The 21,173-nt window shown below is 42.9% G+C and overlaps 1 pseudogene; it reads right to left on the reverse strand.

Annotated features, from left to right (window-relative positions):
- The window catches only part of LOC106590047 (ribonuclease 3-like), a 160,488-nt pseudogene that overhangs the window by 3,336 nt on the left and 135,979 nt on the right, over nt 1-21,173 (reverse strand).

A 21,173-nucleotide genomic window follows, 5' to 3' on the forward strand; every position in this document is an offset into this window, starting at 1 on the left:
CGACAGATATTTTTACATTTTAGTCATTTAGCAGACGCTCTTATGCTGAGTGACTTACAGGAGAAATTAGGGTTAAGTGCCTTGCTCAAGGGCACATTGGCAGTTTTTAATGAACTTTCAGTTACTGGCCCAATGTTCTTAACCGTTAGGCTACCTGCCGCCCAGAGCCACCAGATGACCACTTTCTCTTTAATGAGCCGTCTATGTGAGGACTTAGCATGGCTCTTTTTCTCACTTCTCTACTCCTCTACTGCTGGTAGTTAACCCTCAACAGCAACTGCTCCTCAGGCGCCGATGATGTAGATGTCGATTAATGCAGCCCCCCGCACCGCTCTGATTCAGAGTGGTGGGTTAAATGCAAAATACACATTTTGGTTAAATGCATTCAGTTGCGCAACTGGCTAGGTACCCCCTTTCCTTTTTTCCCTTTTTTTTGCCTGTCAGGTAGGGAGAGAGGCAAGGAAGGAAAGTGGGAGGTGGGCGTGGCGGTGGTGCCTTCGAACAAAAAGTTCAATTTCACTGAGTGGCTCGATACCCAAGAAGGCCTTAAATAAAACATGGAAATGAATCCAGACAGAAAGAATTACACAGTACCGTAGGAAGCCCTTTGGACAGTCTGAGACATACTGTTGGTAGCTAGAGTAAGGCACTAAGTGTAAGAGGAGAAAATGCGTGTGCCCCGAGGTTGGTCGAGTGGTTAAGGCCACGCACCCTCAGCACATTATGCAATTGCCTAGCTGCATGGTTTCCAATCCCAGCCTCACTGGTCTTCACTCTATGTTCCCTTTAATTATCTGGCTCCTAGCTCATTTCTGTCTATCCCTCTCAATAAAACAATTAAAATACAAAAATATATATGGAAAGGAGTGCCATTGATATTTTAAGTATAAATTGTGTACCGATATTGCGTTTTAAAAGCTTGTTATATTAAATGAAGTGCCCTTAATATAGATCATATGGAGAACTCAATAAATCTGACTTGGTAAAGTGCAAAAATTCAGCATTTTGACATGTCCCTCCAAGTACAATCTGTGGCTTCTAGGAAGATTTTAACCCACTTAACTCCAACATTTATCCAAGTTTGCACCATAATTGTAAAAAATCTACTATTTTTAGCCATTTTCTGGTGGGAAACTGAGTGGGTCGAGCATAACACGTCAAACCTGTGAAGCTTGCATTCAATTGACACTCCCTGCTGCACACAAACAGCTTCCATTCCCGCTGTTACAAGGTGATTTATGGCTGATTTCAAATGAAATTGTCAACCCTGTTACGGTCAACCCTGTTACTTTATTTGGCACTTAAATAGACACTTTTTTATTTAACCTGTCTGTGCGTCCCACCCTAATCAACAGCCAGTGGAATCGCGTCGCGCGAAATGCAAAACCTCATAAATGCTATAACTTCAATTTCTCAAACATATGACTATTTTACACCGTTTTATAGATACACCTCTCCTGAATCGAACCACGTTGTCCGATTTCAAAAAGGTTTTACAGCAAAAGCAAAACATTAGATTATGTTAGGAGAGAAGCCAGCCAGAATTAATCACACAGCCATTTTCAAAGCAACTAGCATGCATCACAAATACCCAAAACACAGCTAAATGCAGCACTAACCTTTGACAATCTTCATCAGATGACAATCTTAGGACATCATGTTACACAATACATGCATTTTTTGTTCAATAAAGTTCATATTTATATATAAAAACAGCATTTTACATCGGCGCGTGACATTCAGAAAATCTTTTCCCTCAAATGCTTCCGATAAATCAGCGCTACAATTTACAAAATTACTATTCGAAAACATTGTTAAAATGTTATATTGTCATTCAAAGACTTATAGATTAACATGTCTTGAATGCCACTGCTTTGCCAGATTTAAAAATAACTTTACTGGGAAATCACACTTTGCAATAAACGACGTGGTATACCCAGCAAAATAGGCTAGGCTATACATGTTGGAGCCATCTTGGAATGATCAACCATCAAAAATACTATTGTAAATAAAACCTTACCTTTGATTATCTTTATCAGAAAGCACTTCCAGGAATCCCAGGTCCATAACGAATGTAGTTTTGTTTGAAAAAGTTAATCATTTATGTCCCAATTGTTAGCGCGCTCCGAAGGCTATTGAAAATGTACCGTGCTGAGTAGGACTTGTCGTCACGAATGTACAAAAAAATTATATTTAAGTTCGTTCAAACATGTCAAAAGTTGTATAACATAAATCTTTCGGGCCTTTTTCAACCAGAGCTTCAGTAATATTCCATGGGGACGTTTGCATTGTCTTTCAAAACGTTTCGAAAGGGGAGGGTAGCCATGGGCGGCGGCGTCATAATGGTAAATGGCCCTCCACCTGTGACCACTTTCCACAGCCTCTCTTTCAGTCAATTTTGATAGTAGGAGACTCAAACCACTTTGTAAAGACTGGGGACCTCTAGTGGAAGCCTTAGGAAGTGCTAAATGATTCATAACCCCCTGTGTGTTTCAATGGCAAATGTTTGAAGTGATATCCACACATCAGATTTCAGTTTCCTGTCAGGATTTGTCTCAGGGTTTTGACTGCCATATGAGTTCTGTTATACTCACAGACACCATTCAAACAGTTTTAGAAACTTTAGGGTTATAATTATATGCATATTCTAGTTACTGGGCAGGAGTAGTAACCAGATTAAATGCCCCCTATCCCCAACAGGTTTTAACCTCTTGAGATGGGAAAACATGTTTTTTATGAAGTTCAACATGCTCTCTTTATGACACAATGTTAAAGGTGAAATCAAATTTATTTATTTTACTAAGTTACACTTCTCAAACAACACCAAATTGGTGGAACGACCCATAGTTAAATGCATTCAATGCTCAGTGCAATAAAACTACCCATGATGAATCAAATGATGCACACAGTAGAGCCATTTAGTGTTGGTATAGAAATAAAGGAATAAAGGCCCCCGGCAAACACATGAGAGACAATATGATCACAATATTGAAATCTCATCTAAGATACATTTCAATGGCATTTCAGATATATTTTCAACTTACAAATGGCAAATAATTAAAGTTGAACGCTCAAATGAAAGTTGGATCCTCAATACAGAAGAGTTAGGATTTATGACTACACTCCTTTTCTACCCTCATTATCTGTGGAATAATATGTCCTGTGATCCCTGGGTGTTACCGAGGTGTAAACAGACAGAACACAAGACAGTCCACTCCCAACTACAGATCCCCCTTTAAATACAGATCATTTTGACCAGAGCCATATGCAGGCCATGGTCAAAGGTAGTGCATTTGGGATGCAGGAGTGTCCACTCCCCATCTACAGGTAAGTGCCAAAATAAAGGAAACACCAACATAAAGTGTCTTAATAGGTCATTGGGCCACCATGAACCGGCAGAACAGTTTCAATGCAACTTGGCATAGATTCTGCCTGGAACTCTATTGGAGGGATGCGACACCATTCTTCCACCAGAAATGTAATAATTTTGTGTTTTGTTGATGGAACACATGTTGATTGGAACACTCACCCATGCACGCACACACGCACGCACGCACAAACACACACACACACACACACACACACACACACACACACACACACACACACACACACACACACACACACACACACACACACACACACACACACACACACACACACCTTTGAGACTCCTCTTTCAAAGTCACTGAAATCTTTTCTTCTAGCATTGGTAGCCAAAATAATGGACAACTGGGCCTTTTATACATGACCCTAAGCATGATGGGATGTTAATTGCTTAATTAACTCCACTGTGTGGAACCACCTGCTTTCAATAAACTTTGTATCCTTCATTTACTCAAGTGTTTCCTTTATTTTGGTAGTTACCTGTACATTTCCCCTTTATTAAAGGGACACTGTTTGATCATTGTACATCCATAATTGGGCCCCTAACACATAGATATGATTCATGCTAGTAGGGAGTCAGCGCTTTGGGAGACTTCAGTCATAACCTGGACAAACTTTGGCTATGTTCAAAAGTCTTGAGAAGTTTTTAAATGTCCCACATGTACTGTAGGGAGACGTCTCTCTCACAGGAGGTAGCTAGCCTTATTAATAGAGGAAACAACTGTCCAACACAGTTTGTTCTAAAGGAAGAGGAGGATTGCAGGGGTTTAGTGCCATGCTGAAGGGCACATCAGCAGGCGATGGTATCAAGGATGATGCTAGCAATCCTCCAGTTGTAGGCTCATTCCAGTTGTCGGCTCATCCGTCGGAGTTGCGTTTCAAACCGGCAACCCTCTGGTTGACCAGAGTTTAAAAAGACAAGTACCCAAGAGTAACAATGTCCACGAATAGTCCTGAATGAATCGTGAATAATGATGAGTGAGAAAGTTAGACACACAAATATCATACCCCACCAAAAATGTTAACCTCCCCTGTTATTATAATGGTGTTAGCATGTCTTGGGGGTATGATATTTGTGCATCTAACTTTCTCACTCATCTCTATTCATGACTAATTCAGGACTATCCGTAATCATGGTAGCATCCACATTAATGTAGAGGTGTTTAGGAACATTCTATTCTTGTTTACAATAAAAGTGACTCCAAAATGACACAATACGTTATTTACCATTAATTTCTATTGGGCACAAAATAATATTAAATACAACCAAAACAAACAGCAAATGCATCCAACATGTTTGTAGAGTTACAAGCTTGAAGTAATCATTGCGTGCTAGGAATATGTAACCAAATACTAAACTTTTGACTAATTCAATACAAAGTAAATTTGTCCAAATACTTTTGGTCCCCTAAAATGGGGGGACTATGTACAAAAAGTGTTGTAGTTTCTAAACGGTTCACACGATCTATTATGAAAATACCCTCTAATTAAAGATGAGTCTGCACTTTAACCTCAGTCATTGTATCATCTCAAATCCAAAGTGCTGGAGTACAGAGCATAACAACAACAAAATTGTTGCTGTCCAAATACTTTTGGAGCTCAATGTACAGTATCTATAATTGGGCCCCCAACACAGAGAAATGACTGACCCTGGTAATGAGAAAATATATCAGTCATAACCTGGACAAACTATGGCTGTGTTCAAAAGTCTTGAGGAGTCCAAGAAGTTTTTAAATGTCTCAGCCGTACGGTAGGGAGATGTCGGTGGGGCTCGCTCTCTCCCAGGAGGTAGCTAGCTTTATTAAGGATAGGAAACAACAGTCCAACAAGCCCTGGGCCGCATCCCCTATATAAAGGTAGTGCACTATATAATAGTGCATAGGGTGCCATTTGGGATGCAGCCCTGGACAGTTTGTACTGTCTGAAGGAGTGAGAGGAAGAGGCTTCGCAGGGGATAGACGATTTTAAATGAACTGACCTTTTCAGGAGGCATTGCTAATCTAGCCACTTGAAACTGCAATTTATGAGGGAAATGTTAATTTACTAGCAATGAGCATCTATCAATCATTATGACAGGGGGATTACACAGGGGAGATAATTAAGGATGGGAGGAAGACAAAAAAAAAAGGAGAGAGGGGAAGAGAGATAGGAAGGGGGGAGGAAGAGGTAAAGCGAGAGAGAGATTATCTTCTCTACGCCTCAAATGGCAAGAGGGGGAGCGAGGTAGGGGGGGGTTGTAAAAAACAACACCGTAAGACACTAATGTTTCATAAAAGTGAGGGTGTGAACGCCCAAACAGTATCAAACTGTCACGCCCTGACCTGAGAGAGAGGGTTTGTTTCTCTATGTGGTTAGGTCAGGGTGTGGGGTGGGGTGGGCATTCTATGATGTCTATTTCTTTGTTTTGAGCCGAGTATGGTTCCTAATCAGAGGCAGTTGTCTATCGTTGTCTCTGATTAGGAATCATACTTAGGCAGCCTTTCCCCACCTGTAGTTGTGGGATCTTAATTTTGTACTGCTTGTTAAGCCTACAAGACATTACGGTTGTATTCATTGTTTATTCGTTTTTGTTTGTAGTGTTCTGAGGTAAATAAATACGATGAACACTTACCACGCTGTGATTTGGTCCACTCCTTTTAACGATCGTGACACAAACACAGGCCGCTAAGGGCCTCATTTACAGGCCAAATCAAATAAAAACTTTGACCTTCTCAACATCTTGCTAAAACGTTTATAGATTTTCCTTAAGTGCTGTTTAATGACAAACGGCCAAAAACTAAAGTGAAAAGTGAATTGTGAGAAGTGAATTTCAAAAGACACCAAAGAAAGTTATACAGTTGAAGTTGGAAGTTTGCATACACCTTAGCCAAATACATTTAAACTCAGTTTTTCACAGTTACTGACATTTAATCCTCGTAAAGATTTCCTGTCTTAGGTCAGTTAGGATCACCACTTTATTTTAAGAATGTGAAATATCAGAATAATAGCAGAGAGAATGATTTATTTCAGCTTTTATTTCTTTCATCACATTCCCAGTGGGTCAGAATTTTACATACACTCAATTAGTATTTGGTAGCATTGCCTTTAAATTGTTTAACTTGGGTCAAACGTTTTCAGGTAGCCTTCCACAAGCTTCCCACAAGAAGTTGGGTGAATTTTGGCCCATTCTTCCTGACAGAGCTGGTGTAACTGACTCAGGTTTGTAGGCCTCCTTGCTCACACATGCTTTTTCAGTTCTGCCCACATATTTTCTATAGGATTGAGGTCAGGGCTTTGTGATGGCCACTCCAATACCTTGACTTTGTTGTCCTTAAGCCATTTTGCCAAAACTTTGGAAGTATGCTTGGGGTCATTGTCCATTTGGAAGAACCATTTGCGACCAAGCTTTAACTTCCTGACTGATGTCTTGAGATGTTGCCTCAATATATCCACATAACTTTCCTTCCTTATGATGCGATATATTTTGTGAAGTGAACCAGTCCCTCCTGCAGCAAAGCACCCCCACAACATGATGCTGCCACCCCCGTTCTTCACGGTTGGGATTTCTACAAAAAGTACGATCTTTGTCCCCATGTGCAGTTTCAAACCGTAGTCTGGCTTTTTTATTGGCGGTTTTGGAGCAGTGGCTTCTTCGTTGCTGAGCGGCCTTTCAGGTTATGTCGATATAGGACTCGTTTTATTGTGGATATAGATACTTTTGTACCTGTTTCCTCCAGCATCTTCACAAGGTCCTTTGCTGTCGTTCTGGGATTGATTTTCACTTTTCGCACCAAAGTACGTTCATCTCTAGGAGACAGAACACGTCTCCTTCCTGAGCGGTATGACGGCTGCGTGGTCCCATGGTGTTTATGCTTGCGTACCATTGTTTGTACAGATGAACGTGGTACTTTCAGGTATTTGGAAATTGCTCCCAAGGATGAACCAGACTTGTGGAGGTCTACAATTCTTTTTATGAGGTCTTGGCTGATTTATTTTGATTTTCCCATGATGTCAAGCAAAGAGGCACTGAGTTTGAAGGTAGGCCTTGAAATACATCCACAGGTACACCTCCAATTGACTCAAATGATGTAATTTAGCCTATTAGAAGCTACCAAAGCCATGACATAATTTTCAGGTATTTTCCAATCTGTTTGAAGGCACAATCATCTTAGTGTATGTAAACTTCTGACACACCGGAATTGTGATACAGTGAATTATAAGTGAAATAATCTGTCTGTAAACAATTGTTGGAAAAATTACTTCTGTCATGCACGAAGTAGATGTCCTAATCAACTTGCCAAAACTATAGTTTGTTAACAAGACATTTGTGGAGTGGTTGAAAAATTTGTTTCAATGACTCCAACCTGTGTGCATGTAAACTCCCGACTTCAACTGTAGGCTATTTGTGAAGCGTTTAAACATGTAATGGTGGTTCCAACTTCTTCTAATGACTGGACAGACCAATGTACATCAAATCAATCCAATATTATTGGTCACATACACATGGTTAGCAGATGTTAGTGCTAGTGTAGCGAACTGCTTCTGCTTCTAGTTCCGACAGTGCAGTAATATCTATCAAGTAATCAAAGAATTCTCCAACAACTACCTAATACACACAAATCTAAAGGGGTGAATGAGAATATGTACATACAAGTATATGGATGAGCGATGGCCGAGCGGCACAGGCAAGGTGCAATAGATGGTATACAATACAGTATATACATGTGATATGAGTAATGTAAGATATGTAAACATTATTAAAGTGGAATTATTTAAAGTGGCATTGTTTAAAGTGACTAGTGATCCATTTATTAAAGTGTCCAGTGATTGGGTCTCAATGTAGGCAGCAGCATCTCTGAGTTAGTGATTGCTGTTTAGCAGTCTGATGGCCTTGAGAGTTGCGGTTTTTCAATCTCTCGGTCCCAGCTTTGATGCACCTGTACTGACCTCGCCTTCTGGATGATAGCGGTGTGAACAGGCAGTGGCTCGGGTGGTTGTTGTTCTTGAAGATCTTTTTGGCCTTCCTGTGACATTTGGTGCTGTCGGTGTCATGGAGGGCATGTTGTTTGCCGCTGGTGATGCGTTGTGCAGTCCGCACCACTCTCTAGAGAGCCTTGTGGTTGAGGGCGGTGCAGTTGCCATTCCAGGCTGTGATACTGCCCGACAGGATGCTCTCGATTGTGCATCTGTAAAAGTTTGTCAGAGTTTTGGGTGACAAGCTAAATTTCTTCAGCCTCCTGAGGTTGAAGAGGCGCCTTCTTCACCACACTGTCTGTGTGGGTGGACCATTTCAGTTTGTCTGTGATATGTACGCCCAGGAACTTAAAACATTGGCAGCCATTTATATTTTTTTTATCGACAAGCTAGGGCTTATTAAACATATAAGATGTAGTGGTGGTTACAAATGACTCTTCTTCAAACAACTTAGATTTCTCGAGCGCGTCTATAGCAGCGCCCATCACCGCCTGTTGGATACTGGATTGAAAGGGAGAAAAATTCATAAATAAAATAGAGAGAAAGACAGACAAGAAAAAAGGTCTTAAGCATATTCAAAACATCCTTTTCATATGCTGTAGTCTGAGAGCAGGCCAAAGACAGAGGATTATATATAAAAGTTTTTTTCCCCCAAAGCCCATTTTTCCTCCTAACAATCCCAGGTAGCTAGCACCATGCATTCATCTTACAGAGGTAGCTAAGCCTTTGGGCCAGGCACTGTTTACCGTACCGCTCTCAGTATATATTATATTATGCATTATGTGATCATAGCCAAGAGGCAGGGGGGTAGTGGGGCTTAAAATTCAGTAAATATAAAAACAGTAAGCTGGGTAGAGATACTATGGAGGGGACAAAGTTATCACCAGCTTAGAGGCAGAGAGCTCTTTCAAGGGGGCCAAGGAGAGGGATTTCCAATGCAGAGGGTTGAGAGATGTTTGATGCATTTCCGTTTTATTCCTCCTAAGCTGAGCCAAAGGGTTTTATCTCTTATGCTCTCCTCCACCCTGAAAGGGCCTTCCTTCATGCAGCGATTCACACTTGCTTTACCCTAGGCTTCTTCACAAAAGCCCTCCCCACCCCTTACGCCCTGTTCCTGTGAAGAGACAGATCACAGGTAGAACCAAACCAAACCCCACTTAGCCCCGGAGAGATTCTGCATCCCAAATGGCACCCTATTCCCTTTATAGTGCACTACTTTTGACCAGAGCCATACGACCACAGCCCTATTGGCCCTGGTCAAAGTAATGTACTATATAGGGAACAGGGTGCCATTTGGGACGCAACCGGAGGGACTCACTGTGTGCTGTCTATCTTCACAGCTAGCCCTAGATATAGTCCAGAGTGTGAGTAAAGGAAGGCTTAGTGTCCGCAAGCCGCACTAATTCTGTAGACCAGAGCTAAGCTATTTCCAGAGAGAGACGCACTCTGTGCGGTCTCTCACTCTACGTCACAGTGCATTTCCCCTCTTCAAAGTGATGTTGTTTCTATAATATTATTTATGTCAATTCAATAATGAATCGATTAATTTTCATTCTGCATAATGTCACTACCAATAGAACAGCCACTGAAAGCTTAATTGCTATAATAAACACTATCAATAAAAAATTGCCATTATTTCTAGAGCCCATTAGACGTGCATTGAGCAGAGCGGAGCACACTAAGGAATGCGTCCCAAATGCCAACTTATTCCCATTATAGTGCATTACCTTTGACCAGGGCTCCATGGGGAATAGGGTCCCATTTTGAGTTGCATGCTTACTCTGCCTATTGGGTGGGTGCTGTGGGTCTACATACCTTGGGCCCTTGCCACAGCCTATCCTCTCTTCTTTGAAATATACAGCCACAGTGTAGGTCTGCGCATGAGACGGCCCGGCCCCACTGTCTGCAAGGTCCTGCAACAAACATATGAAAAGAAGAGTGGGATGAGTGAGGGTGAGGACAAGAGAGAGAAATAATATGAGAATGCTCAAGGACCCTAGACGTTGGTATTGTCCTTCTGGAAAATAACAAAATAAAGTCAGACAGAGAGAGAAAGATAGAGAAAAGAGGACAAAGTGAGAGAGAGAAAAGGAGAGAGAAGAGAGAGACAGATATATAGAAAGAAGAAAGATGGAGAGAGACACCCTGAGCTGGAGAAAAGCTTTGATTCATCTGAGGGACATATCAACAGCATATAGTCCCCCATCATCTCTGAATGGGAAGAAGATGTGTGTTCCTCTGCTACAAATTTTACACGTCGGGAGGAGGGATAAAATAAAGACATAAGAGAAAGACAATGCCCCATCAAACTTTGGTGTTGTGTAGAAATATGTGAGAAAGCAGCACACTCAGGGAGAAAAACAAGGAAAAGATCATATTCATATCATATAAAACATTTAAAAATACATTTAACATCACCCATTTTGCTTAGATTTCAGCAGGGGTAAGCAAGAACAAGTAAACAAACAACACTTGTAGATGTCAAAAATGTTAACATTAGCATAAACCACACAGACACAAAACACCCAGGGTTTTGAGTACCCTAAATTATTAACAGCCAATTTACTATATTACTTTCAGGAAAGCTATTCATTTTTAATGCAATGTGGTCACTTATGTCACTTTATCAATAATTAAATCCTATTTCTCACTTACAAATGAAGAGGCCTGTGGCATGTTCCAAACAAATACTAACTGTTCCTCTGTGCGTCTGAATTTGAAACCAAACAGACAGAAAAACTGAAAAGTAGCATAAACCAAAGAAAACTTTGCAGTATGGGAAGCATTAGGGAGGCTGTCAGTTCCAAGCAGCACACACATACCGTACAGACAGACAAACATTTCCATTTCCATTTAAGTCATTTAGCAGACGCTCTTATCCAGAGCGACTTACAAATTGGTGCATTCACCTTATGATATCCAGTGGAACAACCACTTTACAATAGTGCATCTAAATCTTTTAAGGGGGGGTTAGAAGGATTACTTTATCCTATCCTAGGTATTCCTTAAAGAGGTGGGGTTTCAGGTGTCTCCGGAAGGTGGTGATTGACTCCGCTGTCCTGGTGTCGTGAGGGAGCTTGTTCCACCATTGGGGTGCCAGAGCAGCGAACAGTTTTGACTGGGCTGAGCGGGAACTGTGCTTCCTCAGAGGTAGGGGGGGCCAGCAGGCCAGAGGTGGATGAACGCAGTGCCCTTGTTTGGGTGTAGGGCCTGATCAGAGCCTGAAGGTATGGAGGTGCCGTTCCCTTCACAGCTCCGTAGGCAATCACCATGGTCTTGTAGCGGATGCGAGCTTCAACTGGAAGCCAGTGGAGAGAGCGGAGGAGCGGGGTGACGTGAGAGAACTTGGGAAGGTTGAACACCAGACGGGCTGCGGCGTTCTGGATGAGTTGTAGGGGTTTAATGGCACAGGCAGGGAGCCCAGCCAACAGCGAGTTGCAGTAATCCAGACGGGAGATGACAAGTGCCTGGATTAGGACCTGCGCCGCTTCCTGTGTGAGGCAGGGTCGTACTCTGCGAATGTTGTAGAGCATGAACCTACAGGATCGGGTCACCGCCTTGATGTTAGTGGAGAACGACAGGGTGTTGTCCAGGATCACGTCAAGGTTCTTAGCACTCTGGGAGGAGGACACAAGGGAGTTGTCAACCGTGATGGCGAGATCATGGAACGGGCAGTCCTTCCCCGGGAGGAAGAGCAGCTCCGTCTTGCCGAGGTTCAGCTTGAGGTGGTGATCCGTCATCCACACTGATATGTCTGACAGACATGCAGAGATGCGATTCGCCGCCTGGTTATCAGAAGGGGGAAAGGAGAAGATTAATTGTGTGTCGTCTGCATAGCAATGATAGGAGAGACCATGTGAGGATATGACAGAGCCAAGTGACTTGGTGTATAGCGAGAATAGGAGAGGGCCTAGAACTGAGCCCTGGGGGACACCAGTGCTGAGAGCGCATGGTGCGGAGACAGATTCTTGCCACGCCACCTGGTAAGAGCGACCTGTCAGGTAGGACGCAATCCAAGCGTGGGCCGCGCCGGAGATGCCCAACTCGGAGAGGGTGGAGAGGAGGATCTGATGGTTCACAGTATCAAAGGCAGCAGATAGGTCTAGAAGGATGAGAGCAGAGGAGAGAGAGTTAGCTTTAGCAGTGCGGAGAGCCTCCGTGACACAGAGAAGAGCAGTCTCAGTTGAATGCCCAGTCTTGAAACCTGACTGATTAGGATCAAGAAGGTCATTCTGAGAGAGATAGCAGGAGAGCTGGCCAAGGACGGCACGTTCAAGAGTTTTGGAGAGAAAAGAAAGAAGGGATACTGGTCTGTAGTTGTTGACATCGGAGGGATCGAGTGTAGGTTTTTTTCAGAAGGGGTGCAACTCTCGCTCTCTTGAAGACGGAAGGGACGTAGCCAGCGGTCAAGGATGAGTTGATGAGCGAGGTGAGGAAGGGGAGAAGGTCTCCGGAAATGGTCTGGAGAAGAGAGGAGGGGATAGGGTCAAGTGGGCAGGTTGTTGGGCGGCCGGCCGTCACAAGACGCAAGATTTCATCTGGAGAGAGAGGGGAGAAAGAGGTCAAAGCACAGGGTAGGGCAGTGTGAGCAGGACAAGCGGTGTCGTTTGACTTAGCAAACGAGGATCGGATATCGTCAACCTTCTTTTCAAAATGGTTGACGAAGTCATCCGCAGAGAGGGAGGAGGGGGGGGAGGAGGATTCAGGAGGGAGGAGAAGGTAGCAAAGAGCTTCCTAGGGTTAGAGGCAGATGCTTGGAATTTAGAGTGGTAGAAAGTGGCTTTAGCAGCAGAGACAGAAGAGGAGAATGTAGAGAGGAGTGAGTGAAAGGATGCCAGGTCCGCAGGGGAGGCGAGTTTTCCTCCATTTCCGCTCGGCTGCCCGGAGCCCTGTTCTGTGAGCTCGTAGTGAGTCGTCGAGCCACGGAGCAGGAGGGGAGGACCGAGCCGGCCTGGAGGATAGGGGACAGAGAAAATCAAAGGATGCAGAAAGGGAGGAGAGGAGGGTTGAGGAGGCAGAATCAGGAGATAGGTTGGAGAAGGTTTGAGCAGAGGGAAGAGATGATAGGATGGAAGAGGAGAGAGTAGCGGGAGAGAGAGAGCGAAGGTTGGGACGGCGCAATACCATCCGAGTAGGGGCAGAGTGAGAAGTGTTGGATGAGAGCAAGAGGGAAAAGGATACAAGGTAGTGGTCGGAGATTTGGAGGGGAGTTGCAATGAGATTAGTGGAAGAACAGCATCTAGTAAAGATGAGGTCAAGCGTATTGCCTGCCTTGTGAGTAGGGGGGAAGGTGAGAGGGTGAGGTCAAAAGAGGAGAGGAGTGGAAAGAAGGAGGCAGAGAGGAATGAGTCAAAGGTAGACGTGGGGAGGTTAAAGTCACCCAGAACTGTGAGAGGTGAGCCATCCTCAGGAAAGGAACTTATCAAGGCGTCAAGCTCATTGATGAACTCTCCAAGGGAACCTGGAGATAAACATACTGTATATACTGAACAAAAAAATAAACACAACATGTGAAGTGTTGGTCACATGTTTCATGAGCTGAAATAAAAGATCCCAGAAATTCTCCATATGCACAAAAAGCGCATCTCTCTCAAATTTTGTGCACAAATTTGTTTACATCCCTGTAAGTGTGAATTTCTCCTTTGCCAAGATAATCCATCCACATGACAGGTGTGGCATATCAAGAAGCTGATTAAACAGCATGATCATTACACAGGTGCACCTTGTGCTGGAGACAATAAAAGGCCACTCAAAAATGTGCAGCTTTGTCACACAACACAATGCCACAGACATCTCAAGTTTTGAGGGAGTGCGAAATTGGCATGCTGACTGCAGGAATATCCACCAGAGCTTTTGCAAGGGAAATGAATGTTAATTTCTCTACCATAAGCTGCCTCCAATGTTGTTTTAGAGAATTTGGCAGTACATCCAACCGGTCTCACAAACGCAGACCGCATGTATAGCTTCGTACGGGTGAGAGGTTTGCTGATGTCAACGTTGTGAACAGAGTTCCCCATGGTGGAGGTGGGGTTATGGTATGTGCAGGCATAATCTGTGGACAATGAAAACAACTGCATTTTATAGATGGCAATATGAATGCCCAAAAATACTGTGACAAGATTTTTCAGTAAAATTTATGAAATTGTTGCTTGTTGCGTTAATATTTTTATTCAGTATATAATATGTGTGTTTGTGTTGATTTGTTGGATCCCAGGACTCAGGCAATTGTTATTGAGTTGATTGCCCTGCATAAATATATACAGCACCTGTCAAGTTTGGACACACCTGCTCATTCAATGGTTTTTCTTAATTTTGACTATTTTCTACATTGTAGAACGTTGTGGTAGTCATGCTGGTAAAGTGTGCCTTGAATTCTAAATAAATCACAGACAGAGTCACCAGCAAAGCAACTCCACACCATCACACCTCCTCCTCCATGCTTCACAGTGGGAACCACACGTGCGGAGTTCATCTGTTTACCTACTCTGCGTCTCACAAAGACAAGGTGGTTGGAACCAAAAATCTCAAATTTGGACTCATCAGCCCAAAGGATAGATTTCCACCGGACTAATGTTATTTCTCGTATTTCTTGGCCCAAGCAAGTATTTTCTTCTTATTGGTGTCTTTTAGCAGTGGTTTCTTTGCAGCAAATCGACCATGAAGGCCTGATTCACCCAGTCTCCTCTGAACAGTTGATGTTGAGATGTGTCTTGTACTTGAACTCTGTGAAGCATTTATTTGGGCTGCAATTTCTTTGGCTGGTAACTCTAATGAACTTATCCTCTGCAGCAGAGGTAACTCTGGGTCTTCCTTTCCTGTGGCGGTCCTCATGAGAGCTAGTTTCATCATAGTGCTTGATGTTTTTTTGCGACTGCACTTGAAGAAACTTTTAAAGATCTTGAAATTTTCCAGATTGACTGACCTTCATGTCTTAAGGTATTGATGGACTGTCATTTCTCTTTGCTTATTTGAACTGTTCTTTCCATAATATGCACTTGGTATTTTACCAAATAGGGCTATCTTCTGTATACCACCCCCACCTTGTCACAACACAACTGATTGGCTCAAACACATTAAGAAGGAAAGAAATTCCACAAATTAACTGCATTCCAGGTGACTACCTCATGAAGCTGGTTGAGAGAATGCCAAGAGTGTGCAAAGCTGTCATCAATGCAAAGGGTGGCTACTTTGAAGAATCTCAAATATAAAATATATTGTGATTTGTAAAACACTTATGTTTACTCCATGATTCCATATGTGTCATTTCATAGTTTTGATGTCTTCACTATTATTCTACAATGTAGAAAATAGAAAAAATAAAGAAAAACCCTTGAATGAGTAGGTGCGAACAAACTTTTGACAGGTACTGTACAATGAATGAATGAAAATGTAGGCAGATAGACAAAGTACAGTACAAACACAGTGCGTGACTATCTCTCAGGCTCTTAGAGTCTGTAGTAGTGGTCACAGACTCAGTCAAGTTCTCTGTACAGCTAGTGAGGGGGCCTAGAACACTCTGTGTGACTCTTCATTTCACTCCATGCTAAAAGCACTCTTTAATAGCTCGCTGACTTGGACACATTTTCCTGTCTAAGAGGAGAGTGGAATTTTTGTGTGTGTGAGTGTGTGGGTGAGAAAGTGGGTTGGGATTCTATGGAATGCACGTCATACCAATTGCCCCTTGTCTCTGTACTCATGACCTCATGTAGAGAGCTGGATCAGGGTCATGGTTGTCTAGGTGACTAGCGGTGTGCCAAAATGAAACCGTATTCCCTATAATTACCCACAAGGATTTTGGTAGCACACTATAAAGTGCATTCACAAAGTATTCAGACCCCTTGACTTTTTCCACAGTTTATTACGTTACATCCTTATTCTAAAATGTATTCAATACAATTTCTACAATCAAATTCTACACACAATACCCCATAATGTATTAATGTATATATAAAAAATATATATATATCATATTTACATGAATATTCAGACCCTTTACTCAGTACTTTGTTGAAGCACCTTTGGGTATGATGCTACAAGCTTGGCACACCTGTATTTGGGGAGTTTCTCACATTCTTTGCAGATCCTCTCAAGGTCTGTCAGGTTGGATGAGGAACGTCTCTGTACAGCTATTTTCAGGTCTTTCCAGAAATATTTGATCAGGTTCAAGTCCGGGCTCTGGCTGGGCCACTCAAGGACATTCAGAGACTTGTCCCGAAGCCAGTCCTGCATTGTCTTGGCTGTGTGCTTAGAGTTGATGTCCTGTTGGAAGGTCAACCTTCGCCCCAGTCTGAGGTCCTGAGCTCTCTAGAGCAGGTTTTCATCAAGGATCTCTCTGTACTTTGCTCCATTCATCTTCCCTCAATCCTGACTAGTCTCCCAGTCCCTGCCGCCAAAAACATCCCCACAGCAAGATTCTGCCACCATGCCTTCACCGTAGAAGATGGTGCCAGGTTTCCTCCAGACGTGACGCTTGGCATTCAGGCCAAAGAGTTCAATCTTGGTTTCATCACACCAGAGAATCTTGTTTCTCATGGTTTGAGAGTTCTTTAGGTGCCTTTTGGCAAACTCCAAGCGGGCTGTCATGTGCCTTTACTGAGGAGTGGCTTTCGTCTGGCCACTCTACCATAAAGGCCTGATTGGTGGAGTGCTGCAGAGATGGTTGTCCTTCTGGAAGGTTCTCCCATCTCCACAGAGGAACCCTAGCGCTCTGTCAGAGTGACCATCGGGTTCTTGCTCACCTCCCTGACCAAGGCCCTTCTCCCACGATTGCTCAGTTTGGCCGGGCGCCCAGCTCTAGGAAGAGTCTTAGTGGGTCCAAACTTATTCCATTTAAGAATGACAGAGGCCACTGTGTTCTTGGGGACCTTCAATGCTGCAGAAATGTTTTGGTACCCGTCCCCAGATCTGTGCCTCGACACAATCCTGTCTCAGAGCTCTATAGACAATTCCTTCGACCTCATGGCTTGAGTTTTTCTCTGACATGCACTTTCAACTGTGGACCTTATATAAACAGGTGTGCGCCTTTCCAATCAACTGTAGAAACCTCTCAAGGATAATCAATGGAAACAGGGTGCACCTGAGCTCAATTTCGAGTCCCAAAGCAAAGGGACTGATTACTTATATAAATAACGTTTGCTGTTGTTAATTTTTTATAAATTTGACAAAAATTTAAAATCTGTTTTCACTCTGTCATTATGGAGTATTGTGTGTAGATGGATGAGGATTTTTTTTTATTTCATCAATTTTAGAATAAGGCTTTAATGTAACAAAATGTGGAAAAAGTCAAGGTGCCTGAAGACTTTCTGATTGCACAGTATACTGTAGATAATATGGTGCATTTTGGGACACAGCCCATGTCAGTCTTTAAAAGGGGTGGTTGGTTGGTTACATTCCAGTCTGCATGGGCTCATTATGGAAGTCTCAGAACCCTTCCTTAGAAACACTGTCAAACTGCGTTCCAAATCAAGCCTGAGCCCATGGGTGTTGGTTACATTGGTGTCTACCTAGGGAGTAGGGACTAACGGTTTGATTTTAAATGTAGTATCGCTGTTCACATTAGGCCCTGTTTATACCAGTGGTATGCAAATCTTACCCTACGAGGTCCGGACTACTGCCGTTTTCTTCTGTTCTACCTGATAATTAATTGCACCAACCTGGGGTCCCGGGTTTAAATCAATCCCTGATTAGAAGGGAATAATGAAAAGCAGTGGAACTGGATTTGAGTTCCAGATTTGAATTAGATGGTCCTGGTTCCGGGTGAGGAGTCATCAATGTCAAGTTGACCAGGTCAATCTCTACCAGGGTTGTGGTAGGTTACATTCCAGTCTGCACTAGAATTCTCAGCATGTGAAGATCTCACCCTGCTCCAACACACAAACACCTAGATTATTGGGTGATATGTTTGAATGAAGGAAATCAATAGTGTTTCTACTGTGACCACTGCAGTCCGTAATATACTACCCCTGGTGAGGAGTTTGCTAACACTGTAGTGACAAAGCTTAAAGGGCCAATCTGCGATTGTGACATCCATTTTTGGACTTTCAAATGAATGATATACAACCATTGATTCTTGAAGAATATAACTTATAAATATCTCATGATTTTAGGTGAACTGTTTTACCCCATCAAAACCCAAAATATAGGCTTGTTTTACTCCATTGTTTGTAAACAATGTAATTGTAAACTGTTTACCTAAAAAGGAGGCAGGGTGTCTGTTTTGTTGTTGCTTGAATTGCAGATTGCCCCTTGAAGGCCTGTGTGCTGACGCCAATGTTAAAATCATCCTGAGGGCTTTCTCTCTGAGATTTGACAGAGGGAAGGGTGTTGATGATCAAACTGCCAGAGTACCAGATGGTGCATGAAATGTGTGAGGTTTTTTTACCTTGTTGCATATGTCTTTTCCCAATGTATCTTTTCTTGATTCCTTGCATCCTATCTCCCCCTATCTCCTTGGATCTTCTCCTCAAATACGGTTCAGAAGGAGGCAAAGCAATAGTATGCGAGGAATCACGGAAAGGCTTCACATACATTTTAAATATTCTAAAATGGACTGTTTGATCAAAATGGCAGATCACCAAGGCTGTGTCCCAAATGGCACCCTATTCCTTATATAATGCACTACTTTTTGACCAGGGAACATAGCATAGTGCTCTGGTCAAAAGTAGTGCACTACAGTGCATTTTCCACATTTTGTTACGTTAAAGCATTATTCTAAAATGCATTATAAGCATTATTTTATTTTCAATTTACACACAATAGCTCGTAATGACAAAGAGAAAGGTTTTGTTCTTTTTTGAATTTGTTTGGTTGAGAAACAAGAGAAACAAGATTCTATGGTTTGATGAAACCAAGATTGAACTCTTTTTCCTAAATGCCAAGCATCATGTCTGGAGGAAACGAGGCACCGCTCATCACCTGGCCAATACCATCCCTACGGTGAAGCATGGTGGTGGCAGAATCATGCTGAGGGGATGTTTTTCAGTGGCAGGGAGTGGGAGACTAGTCAGGATCGAGGGAAAGAGAGATTCTTGATGAAAACCTTCTCCAGAGTGCCTAGGACCTCAGACTGGGGAGAAGGTTAACTTTCCAACAGGACAATGACCCTAAGCACACAGCCAAGACAACACAGGAGTGGCTTTGGGAGAAGTCTCTGAATGTCCTCGAGTGGCCCAGCCAGAGCCCGGACTTGAACCCGATCGAACATCTCTGGAGAGACCTGAAAAGAGCTGTGCAGCGACGCTCCCCATCCAACCTGACAGAGCTTGAGAGGATCTGCAGAAAAGAATGTGAAAAACTCCGCGAATACAGGCATGCCAAGCTTGTGGTGTCATACTCAAGAAGACAAGGCTGTATTTGCTGCCAAAGGTTGTACTGAGTAAAGGGTCTGAATACTTATGTAAATGTGATATTTCAGTTTTTGCTTTGTCATTATGGGGTATTGTGTGTAGATTGGTGAGGGGAAAAAACAATTTCATCCATTTTAGAATAAGGCTGTAATGTAACAAAATGCTGAAAAAGTGTATGGGTCTGAATACTTCCAAATGCACTATATGTATGCTGGGAATATTGTGCCATTTTGGACATATCCCAAACCCTGTTATCAGAACCCCTCTGTTGCTTCTCATTAAATATCTAGACCTTAATCAGAATCAAATTTCTCAAGTGATTTTAACAAGAGAGTCAAGTACTGTATACATTGTGGTGAATTCCAAACAGGCTGGTCCTCGAAGGGAATACACCCACACCCACCCACAGTTCTCATAAACACTGTTCGTCAATTGTCAGTTTACATGGAGACATTTAGCCTAGCTTATTTCGCTGTGGGACTTGGGATGTGGTCAGTCAAACGACACTTGCTCCTTGACCTTTTGTCAAATAAAAGGTATCTTTGGGAGTTGTGCTTATTTATGCCAACAACAAAGACCTTTACCCAACACAGCACGACCATTCACTATGTTATGCTAGGGGAGGCTGTCAAGGTTACCATGGACAAAACCTGTGTGGACAAAAAAGTGTCTCACACACACACACACACACACAGTGACTTTTTATTACTTAATTTCTATTTGACAAATCAGAGTGCTTCACCAGCCTTTCTCCACCACAATCCATGGCCCAAGTAGTTCAGCCCGTCTCTGAATGGAACGACAGTGGTCAGGGTGAGAGACGCATGTGAAAGGATGAAAAAGATAACAGCAGAGATAAAGAGAGAGTCTGGGAGAAAAAGAGAGGAAGAACAGCTTGTATGGAGTGAGGGAACAGCTTACTTATAGAGGGGGGAGAGAGGGATGGAGAGAGCAGTAGCTTACTTGTAGAGGGGGATGTCAGGCTCCTTGCCCTCTGTGCCCAGGGTCAGGCAGAACTGCTGGAGCTGGGATTTAGGATCATTCCTGTACTGGTTAAGGATGAACTATTGACATACACACTAAAAGTAAACATTAGTCGCAAAAAAACATGGACGCACACGAGCCAAAACAAATTTGAACACATCACAAATACAGTACAGCAACCATTATAGAAACCTTTACAATCACTGTCTCCATCTCTCTCATGTCCCCCCTTTCACTCCCCCTTCTTTGCCCATGCTTTCTTTCATTCCCTCACTCTTAATTCTCTCTTTCAACCTCTTGCTCTACACTCACTTATTGCTCTTCTCTGGCTCCTCCATCTCCCTGACTTCTCTTTCTCTCTCCGTAGTGGGCACAAATCACAGGCTACTTAACAAAAAATCATCTCCTGCCTGCTACTAGCTGAGCCAGAAATACAGATCTCTCTTTCTTGGTCTGTGTCTAAAAGCACTTCCATTAACAGGAAAGCAGCCTTGTTATAAAAGG

This window comes from Salmo salar, chromosome ssa29 (genome assembly GCF_905237065.1).
Source record: "Salmo salar chromosome ssa29, Ssal_v3.1, whole genome shotgun sequence".
NCBI lineage: Eukaryota > Metazoa > Chordata > Actinopteri > Salmoniformes > Salmonidae > Salmo > Salmo salar.